We start from the raw sequence: 10852 nt of genomic DNA on the forward strand, positions 1-10852 counted from the left end.
TCCTGCAAAGGTCTCGTTTAGTGAAATTAACGCCCCTTCTACTACTCGTCTCAAAGTCCGGTCGTTACATGCAAAAACAACCTTTGTACCTTTAAAATTTATTTTTGCGTGGTTTTTCTCCCATGTATGTTGCGCAATTGCACTGTATGAACTTCCCCTTCTGCAAGCAGCAACGTGTTCTTCCCTTCTCTTATCAATGGAACGTCCGCTTTCTCCCACGTAACATTCATTGCAATCACTACAAGGTATTACATATACTCCTACATTCTCTCTATTACCCGGGTTATTTTTTAATGATTTCTTCTTGATTGTACTGTTGTACTGGAAAACTACGTTGAAGCCGTTCTTTTTTCCTTTAAGCTGTCTAGAAAATTTATTAAGTTCTCTATTATAAGGAAGAGCAAGAGATGCCTTAAAATCTGCCTTTTCAGTTATATCATGAGGGGTGGGCGTAAAACATCGATCTAGCTTTAGATAGAGACTGTAGTATAAAAAACTTTGGGTAACACAGTTTAGTAAAACTATCTACCAAGAAATTTATTTCGGCGTCAATGAACTGGGGATCACATATTCGGTATGCTCGAAAAAACAAATTGGTTAAAACGTTGTGCTTTACTTTCGGTTCATGATATGAAAAGTAATGATATAGGTGTTTGTGTGGGTGTTCTTCCTATACACGCTGAATTTAAAGTCACTACTCACTGTGTCTCTATGAACTACCAATCTAGAAAGGGAAGCCTATTTTCCATTTCCTTTTCCACTGTAAATTTTAATAGAGGGTGCAAAAACCATTTAGCAACTCTAAAAACCTATGAAAGGCTTCCTCGCCGTGTCTATAAACAATAAAAACATCATCTACATACCTAACCCAAATTTCAGGCTTGATGTCTTCCGGTAGAGTGTCAACGTAAACCTTTTCGAAAAATTCCATGCATAAGTTAGCCAATATAGGGGAGAGAGTGAGCCCATCGAGACCCCGGATTTTTGTTTGATAGAACGAACCATTAAACTCAAAAATTGTAGATTCAACGCAAATGTTAATCAAATGACAAAATTTATCTATGTGCATAGGTGGCTTGAAAATATTATCTGAGGCTAATTTCTTCAAGTTGTCGAGCACGAAAACTCAGTGGTACATTCGTGAATAAAAAGAAAACTATATCTAGACTGTAACATAGTACCTATATAATTCTTTTCCTCGATTTGATCCCATAAAATCCATACTGTGCTTAATGTGAGATTTCGAAATTGTCCCTATTAATTTCCCCAAAACATCCGCTAACCATGATGACAAATCCGACTGAGGATTGTTGCAGCTAGCGACAATGGGCCTTAAAGGACACCCCTCCTTTGTGAATCTTGGGAGTTCCGTAAAAACAAAAAATAACTAAAAAGACGGCAGTTTTCTCGCTAGCTTACTCAGGACTATATTTCTGGTTTCTTTTTCCACACCACTGCTAACTACGGCTTTTATTTTCTTGTTAAATTCAGACTGCAAATCACTAATGCAAGGGTTTTTTTTTTTACTTTTAGGTATGTGTTACTATCGTTTAAGAGCCTGTGTGCCTTGATCAGGTAATCGTTCTTATTCATAACCACTACACAGCCTCCTTTGTCTGCTTTTAAAATTTTAATACTTGAATTTTTCTTCAATCTATCTAATGCCCAAGCTTGGAAATGAGTTGAAAACGTCCCGTGGTAAATGATCTACCTTCTTCTCTCAAAACTATGAAGCAACATGCCTTTAATAAAATAAAATACGTTTACTCCTGTATGCTTGTAGTTAAATTGATTGATGCTACCAATACCTCTAATGAAATCAATATCCTCAGTGCCCAGAGAAAAATTGAGACCTAGGCTAAGAAGTATTTTACTATCCTCATCTAGCTCACAGTCCGCAAGTATTTTGATATTATCCTGATTAAAAGCAAGATTCCAAACAGAGTGCCTACATAAATTTCTAAGCTTCCCATCTAGCTGAGCTTTATGTGCCAATGACTTTTGCGAAGCTACCTCACCTGCACAATTAACAATCCAGTCAAAGTTGATATCTGTTCCTTTTGTAGATTTCTTGGCCGTTAGGTTATTTTTCCTGTGTCTAATTTCCAAAAGAATTTCCTCGCGTTTGAACTTTGCTTGCTTCACTTGGTCCTCCAAAAAGTCTCTCTTGTATCTGGGAAACGGATCTCCTTCAAAAGAGTCCCTGCATAACCAGCCGTACATTTTCGGAACCACCTGCTCTGCAATACAATCTTGAAGGAATATGATTTGATTTTTCAGTCTACTGGCGGTAATGCATCTTCTTTCGTATAGTCTGTACTCCTGAAGAACCTGAGTTCCCAAAGCTTGCCGGATGAGGTCTCCTATAATGTTAGCCATAAATGTTTTGTGGATGTACTACGTGGAAACCGTAAAATGCAGAAGCCAGGTACTATGTCGTACCTCTAAGTAAATGGGGATACAATCCACAATGAAGTAAATTTCTCTTGTAGTTTAAAATATATATCTTGTAAAGGATTAAAGCTTTCGACCATCACTGTGGTCTTGTTCACTAAAGTGTTCACTTTAGTGAACAAGACCACAGTTGATGGTCGAAAGCTTTAATCCTTTACAAGATATTTATATTTTAAACTACAAGAGAAATTTACTTCATTGTGGATTGTATCCCCATTTACTTAGAGGTACGACATAGTACCTGGCTTCTGCATATATATATCTAGTATATATATATAGAATATATATATATAGATATATATATATATAATATAATATATATATATATAGATAGATATAGATATATATATTATATATATATATATATATATATATACTATATAATATATACTATCTTATATATATATATAATATATATATATATATATATATATATATATATATATATATATATATATCTATAATATATTTCTATATATATATATATTATATTTATATAATTATATATATTCTATTTATTAGATATAATATATATATTATATATATAAGTATATATATATATATCTATATATATATATATATATATATATATAGTTATCTATATATATATATATATATATCTTATATATATAACTATATATCTATATATATCTCTATCATATATATATATATATATATATATACTCTATATATCTCTATATATCTATATATATATCTCATAAATCTCTCATTATTATATATATATATCTATCTCTCTATCTCTAATATATTAATATTATATATCATTATCTAATTATATTCTATAATATATCTCTATGTTATCATATATATATATTAATTATATAAATAATAATCTATGTATCTCTCTATATGAATCTATATTATATAATCTAGATTATATTCTTATATATCTATAATATTCTAGATATATATATTATAATATATATATCTTATATATATATATATATATATATATATATAACTATATATATATATATAGATATATCTATCAATATATATCTATAGTATATATATATATATATAGATTATATATCTTATTTCTTAATTATTATATATAATTATATTAATATTTTAGTTATATCATATATATATCTATATCTATATTATATCTATATATATTATTATAATATAATCTATAATATAATATATTATATATTTTTTATATATCTATCTATATCTTATATATCTTATATATATTATATATATAATATATATAAATATATCTATAAATCTTATATAGATATATATATATATATTATAGATAATATATATAGTATATATATATATATAGATATATTTATATATCTTATATTATATATTATATATATAATATAATATCTATATATATTTAATTATATATATATATATATATATAATATATATATATATATATATATTATTATATATATTATATTTATATATATATATATATATATTATATATATATTAAATCCTATATATAATATATATATAATATATATATATATATCAATCTTTGCTGTAAAGTTATCTTGGAATTTTTTTAATCCCTGGCCAAGGTTTCATATATTGGTATCTTTATACGCTGTGCTCATTCATCGGATCTCTCTCCTTCTCATGTGTTCGTTGAGCAGACTGACTACCCCTCTCCAGCGCTTCTCTTCTTCAGCTGCCCAGTAATGATTAACACTTTCTCTCTCTTTTCGTGGCTCCCACTTCTGGCTCTGGGTTGTTTTGAGCAGTCGGGAGAGAGTATGGACTCCCCAACAGAGGAGGCATCCAATATGTTTCACTGCTTTTTCTTCTGGAAGTTCTGTGCTCCCGCCTCTGCAGCCTTCGTCGTCACTAAGAAGCACTTGTTGGATTTTCGTTGTGCCTCTCACTGTTGAGTTCTTCTGGTGCTTTTGAGCGTCTTCTTGCCACAGTTGCAGATGATTAGCTCTGTGTTTTACCTCCTCGGGTTGTGAGGAGGACTTTTAGTGGTAGAGAATGTTTAGCGAACCATTTATGTTCTCCCCTGGATATCATCAGTGAGATCACGAATATCACTGATGATTCCGACAGTGCATGGATGCCTCTTGTGATCATTCAGTGATCTTACCGACTGACGCCACAATGCTTATAATTGTTATTCACGTTTTCATTAATCATTATTGCTTCATTGGTGGTGGAAACATATCTCTTAGGGTGTAAAATTATAATTATTATATTCATGTCACGATTGAAAAATAATTAGGTTTAAAGTTCATTTCTTGTTGTGTCTCAGTTTGTAGTGTGCACAGGTAAGTGCACAGTTCTACCTATGACACTTTCTTTCTCTTTTCCTCGTGGTATGAATCTTAGGTAACAGCTTAAGGGAAACAGTGTTGTTGTTGTACAGGTGTGTGTGGATTTTTCTCGTTCTTCCTAGCAGTTTTCATAGACTCTTTATGCTTTATAAAGTTTTTGTAAATTATATCATTAGTTGAATTTTAAATGTCAATGCTTTTTTGTATTCCCCTTTGGGAGTTAAATGTAATTTAGGAATTTTGTGTTGCGACTGGTTCTTGTCGGTAATTTCCATTGAGGGAGTCTAGAAAGATCCTTAATTAGACAAATAAAGCTAACTTTGCTTAACACTCTACGCGTAAGATCTGGAGTTGGACTTCGTTACAATATATATATATATATATATATATATATATATATATATATATATATATATATATATATATATATATATATATATATATATATATATACATATATATGTATGCATATAATATACCTATCTATAATATATATATATATATATATATATATCTATTATAAGATATATCTATATATATATATTATATTATTTATATTTATATATATATATATGTAATATAATATATATATATAATATTATAATATATATATATAGTATAAATATATAATGATATTATATCATATATGTACTATATATCTATATATCTATATATATATCCTTAAGTCCATGGTAGAAAGGAAAATGAAACAGGAAACTTCGAACAAGTACTTTCGTAGTATATTCTACATTTTCAGGTTCACGTTGAATATAAGAGAAGTTGACAGGCCTTTTATATATAACAGCAGGAAGAGTGGGCGGAGTTACAGTTTATTAATCTGGGCGGCGTGTTCTTTAAGCAAAAGAGATAAGGAAAGAGGATCGAGGTATAATCCTGGGTGGAGATTTGAGTTCCTTGTTGACGAGCCTTCGATAGAGGACGTCAACAAGGAATTTAAATCTCCCCCCAAGATTATGCCTCGATCCTCTTTCCTTATCTCTTTTGCTTAAAGAACACGCCGCCCAGATTAAAAAACTGTAACTCCGCCCCTCTTTCTACTTTTGTATATAAAGGCCTATCAACTTCTGCTTATATTCAGCGTGAAACTGAAATGTAGAATATACTACGAAAGTACTTGTTCCAAGTCCTTGCTTCACTTTTCTTCTGCCCGTGGATTTAAGGATATTCTTAAGTACGTGTTTCTTTGTGCTACATATATGTACATATACATATATATATACATAGGAACAAATAAAAAAAATTTTGCTTAAATATTTTGTTCCTTCTCGTGCCGGATTCTCTGCATACTTAGTGAAGAAACGATTTACAACATCTCGGATCAGTCGATAAACGTATGGTAAGAATGGACCCCATTATTACGGAACGTCAGCACCATAAGAGCTCCATGTCAAAGGAAATGGAAAAAGCATATTTATCTCTGGATATCTGGAAACCTCCATCCTGGAATGGAGAGGCTTGATCCAGATTAGGATTTCCATTTCTGTGCCTTCGGAAGGAAAGGAACTACCAGGGATACTCTGACTTTGCATTCGTGGCCTTTCACTCAAAGGGCAGAAAAGAAGAACGTCCCATTCCCTTTCGTGTCTGTAAAAAATCTATTTCGCTATGAAAGAGCCGGGTGGAGGTTTTACTCTATACAAGTTTTCATATATATATATATATATATATATATATATATATATATATATATATATATATATATATATATATATATATATAATATATATATAGATATAGATATAGATAATATATATATATATATATATATATATATATATATATATATATATATATATATATATATATATATATATATATATATATGTGTGTGTGTGTGTGTGTGTGTGTGTGTGTTTGTGCGTGTGTATGTGTCTATATACTATATATATATATATATATATATATATATATATATATATATATATATATATAAGTATACAGGTGAAGAGGCAAAACAACTCAATACAATGGGTTGCTTTATTGTTGCCAACGTTTCAAGACAATCGTCTCATTTTCAAGGCTATAAAAACCAAAAATACGTAAATTACAAACATGTCCAGCAAGATTAACATAAATTGTTACATACAAATAAGCATGAGAAAAAAGTCTAAAATAAAATGGAAATGCAAAAATAAAACTAAAAATAACTTAAAAATACACAATCTATTAAACAAAAGTAAACAAATTTTTCTTTTTAAATATAAATCAAATCTTACAACCCGAGGTTCGGTTGCTGAAAGGCCTGCCAGAGCGAGAAGGAGTCGAGATAACCAAGGAAAGAGGATAAGAGTGGGCGGTCTAAGCAATGTATAATGGAACAATGCTGTAGTGTTGTTATTCAATATTGGAACATGTTGCGTTGCTTAATAGCCAAGATCATCTTAGAATCATCGTAGTTGATTCTGCATTTGCATATTTGTGCATGGTTTTCTTATATTTGAAAACTCTGGACTGCTTAATGTTTATGTTTTCTTAATCCTCTTCAGGCAACCCTGACATAAATTGCACAGAAGACATAGCAAATTTAGCATTTTAGGGCGATTTAGGATAACAAATTTGGATCCAGCATTTAGCAGAAAAAACACAGCATTAACTAACTCAGAAGCATAATTAATTACAATAAATTAAACATTACAAACATGAACTTATTCTAATATAGTATACATAAATTGCACATCAACTAAATGCATTTACCTTTTTTTTTAGATTCATATTTGTGTTCCGGCAAATTTACAAATTATACATTTAGTAACTTCGAATGGTTGGCGACCGCTGCTCTAAAGTCCACGTGATTTAGGAAGGATCCTAATTGTTCGTCCAGTATTCGCGACACATTAAATACCACAATTATCTCCTTCTGGTCATTGCACAACGCCTTCTACCTCGGATTTGTAGCTGTAGAGAACTGTGTTCCCTCAAATGACCAAAATCCGAAAGTAGAGACTAGGGAAAAGAATATGAAATGAAAATTTTAAAGGTTATGATTTACTTCCCAATAACACTGGATGCAGAGTTTATTTTGTTCTTCAATTAAAACCTAATTAAGTCAGGAAATATTTTTAGCCTGGTCATTTCAAAGAGTAGTTAATCAGATAATCATTAAATGTACCTTAGCCCTCTGTTTTTTGTTTGTATCAAAAAACACTTTACAAAAGCGTACAAATGAAACCTGTTATCCGAAAACTCGGCATTAAAAGTCTTAATTGGGAAATGTCACCGGCTCTAAAAGACTCCTAATTATAACTGATTAGGTGTCACACACCAATAAAGGTTAATTATGGTGGGAGTCAGGAACTTTTACCTACTCGAATTTTGAAGTAGCATTAATGGGATTTGTAATTTTTTTGCTCAACTTCCTTTATTGTTTTTCATTGATTTCCTATTACACGCATGAAATAACAGACACGCACACACACGCACACATATATATAATAATCTACTGGTCGCTTTTTACCAGGTACACGTAATTGTCGTAGCATCATGTCGCTTTTTACACTTGATACAAAGCCATTGGATCTAAGAGCAAGAATATGAAGAAATGATGATGTCCGGTAGCGAGAAATGAAATCGTGTCCCATAATTAGAATGAGGTCACAGTGCCGACGTGACCACGAGGATACACACACACTCACACACAGAGAGAGAGAGAGAGAGAGAGAGAGAGAGAGAGAGAGAGAGCCATCCGGCTGTCCAGAGGTTTATATCTGGATTTCGACGCTGCTGTACCTATTCTTGTCGAATTCATGTTCTGTTCCCCGTTGAGCGTAGGGCCATCAGTGCACCTCACGTGGTGCACTGCAGGCATTACTTTAGGATCTTTGCAGCATCCCCTCGACCCCTAGCTGCGTCCCTTTTCATTCATTTTACTGTACCTCCGTTCATATTCTCTTTCTTCCACCTTACTTTCCACCTCTCCTTAACATTGTTTTATAGTGTAACTGCGAGGCTTAAACTTTTAAAACCTTTTACTCTTATTTTTCCTTTCAGCGTTGAATGTCCTAATAGGTCCCAGTGCTTAGCCTTTTGGCCATAATTCTATATTCCAATTCATGTTGTGTTCTTAGAGGCGATAGCAATTCATCTCCAACCTAATGGCTGTTTGCAGTTTGAAACACTTGGTAATAGTCTGTCACTTAAAGCCACGAAATGTTTTTATACTCACGAGTATCAGGCTCCAAAGAGCGCCTTTAACATTTTTGGAATAAGCTTTACCTAAAGGCAGTTATATAGACAATTACATCTGACTCTTGTGTTTTTTTACATGATCATGTTTTATTGTGCTTCTTCTAAATGCCTGATTCCACTACATACAAAAAGAAAGAACTGGCTTTTACCTTTTGAAAATTAAGTTTTGTTTTTACTTTTTAGATTCTTCCGTCCTCCATCTGTCTACTTTTCATTCGCTCAGATAAGTGGAAGAGTGAGGAAAAGAGACTTCTGTTATATCATATGATCGATACGATTAAACTATATTATTGAATCAAGAGTCTATAGAAAGATACGAGGAAAAGCTGATCATGGAAGGACAATCAGGTGACTGAGAAATAAAAAAGTAAAAAAAAATAAAGGAATATCAGAACCATCTGTTTGGTAACAAGTCATATCTGTTTGCTCATTTCATGTTCAAATAAAATCAAGTAAAATCGTCTCATTTTAGTTTTCTGTACAACATTTAATGCTGTATGAAACTCTCGATGTGCTGCAGCATGAAACTCTTAGTTACGACCTGGCAGCGTTCAGTTGCTCCCAAGATGCAGTGAAGTGAAGATAGGTCGACAATTGATATCTTTGCGGTGCCGACTGTACGAGCCTTGGCTAATCTCAACTTTAAATAAAATAAAAACAACAAAGGTTAGAGGACTGCAATTTGGTATGTTTGATGATTGGAGGGTGGATGATCAACATACCAACTTGCCACTCTCTAGACTCAGTAGATTTTAAGATCTGAGGGCGGACAGTAAAAGTGAGGACAGACAGACAAAGCCATCTCAATAGTTTTCTTGTACAGTAAACTAAAAAATTAGTTGTCATTTTATTGGCTAATTCTATCAAATACTTTCTCTTCATAAGCTCTGAGCTTGTTAGCTTCTTGCATTTTCTCTTCTCTTTCTTTCTATTGCTTTGCAGGGGCAAATTTTCTTGTTATTAATCACAATCTCTTATTCCCTGTACTTCCAAACCCATCTCATTGGCCAATTCAAGGAGCTTTGCTAACTCTGTCCCCATACTGATATATATTAACTCAGAGTGTGCAAGGAAGAGATATGTTAGGTAGCAGTGCCCTGCAACTTTATAATGGTGTGATTAAAATACCTTAAGAGATGAGATAAAAAAAATCTATTCACCACCTACGCAAAATAATTTTCCCTTCAGATGATTGTCACTCCTATGAGGGTCCATCGAACTTGAACACTGATTTCTCAGCTCTCCTCTCTGCTGGAGACGATTTGGAGAAAGAACTCGGCCCCAAACCTCATGCTCCATCTGCCCGTCTATTATCTAAGGGCTTAGATTCCTAAGCGTCATTTTAGGTTAGTTGAAGAATATAACCTGTTACCAACATTGCAGCCTGGGTTTCTTAAAGGCCTTGGAACTTGCATTGGACTCTCGTTAATATCGACCATCTTGCAGCATGCTCTTGATGAGGGTGCAGAGTCAGGAATGGCCCATTTAGAATGTGGTGCTGTATTTGACTGTGTGAATCATAAAACACTTATCTTCAAGTTAAATGAACTGGAATTGGTGGATCTTTTATTGATATTTTAAATGGCTCTTTTGGAAGGCTGAACCTACTGTGTCAAGTCAAGTCAATCCAGGCATTCCTTAAGGTAGCGTTCTTGGAACTTTGCTGTTCATTTTCTATACTAGTGGCATGTGATAAGGTCTGGTTAACAAATTTATTGCATTCGCTACTGATGATAGGTTTTTGGCTGTTGTTCCTTCTCCAAACGTTACAGAATCCTTAAATGGAGAAATGGCACATATTCATGACTAGAATAGGCTTTTGGACATAAAGTTTAACCCTTCTAAAACTCAAAGTGCGATGGTCAGTTTATCCAGAACAGTTTTGCTTTTGTATCTAAATTTAT

Source organism: Macrobrachium nipponense, chromosome 38 (genome assembly GCF_015104395.2).
Source record: "Macrobrachium nipponense isolate FS-2020 chromosome 38, ASM1510439v2, whole genome shotgun sequence".
NCBI lineage: Eukaryota > Metazoa > Arthropoda > Malacostraca > Decapoda > Palaemonidae > Macrobrachium > Macrobrachium nipponense.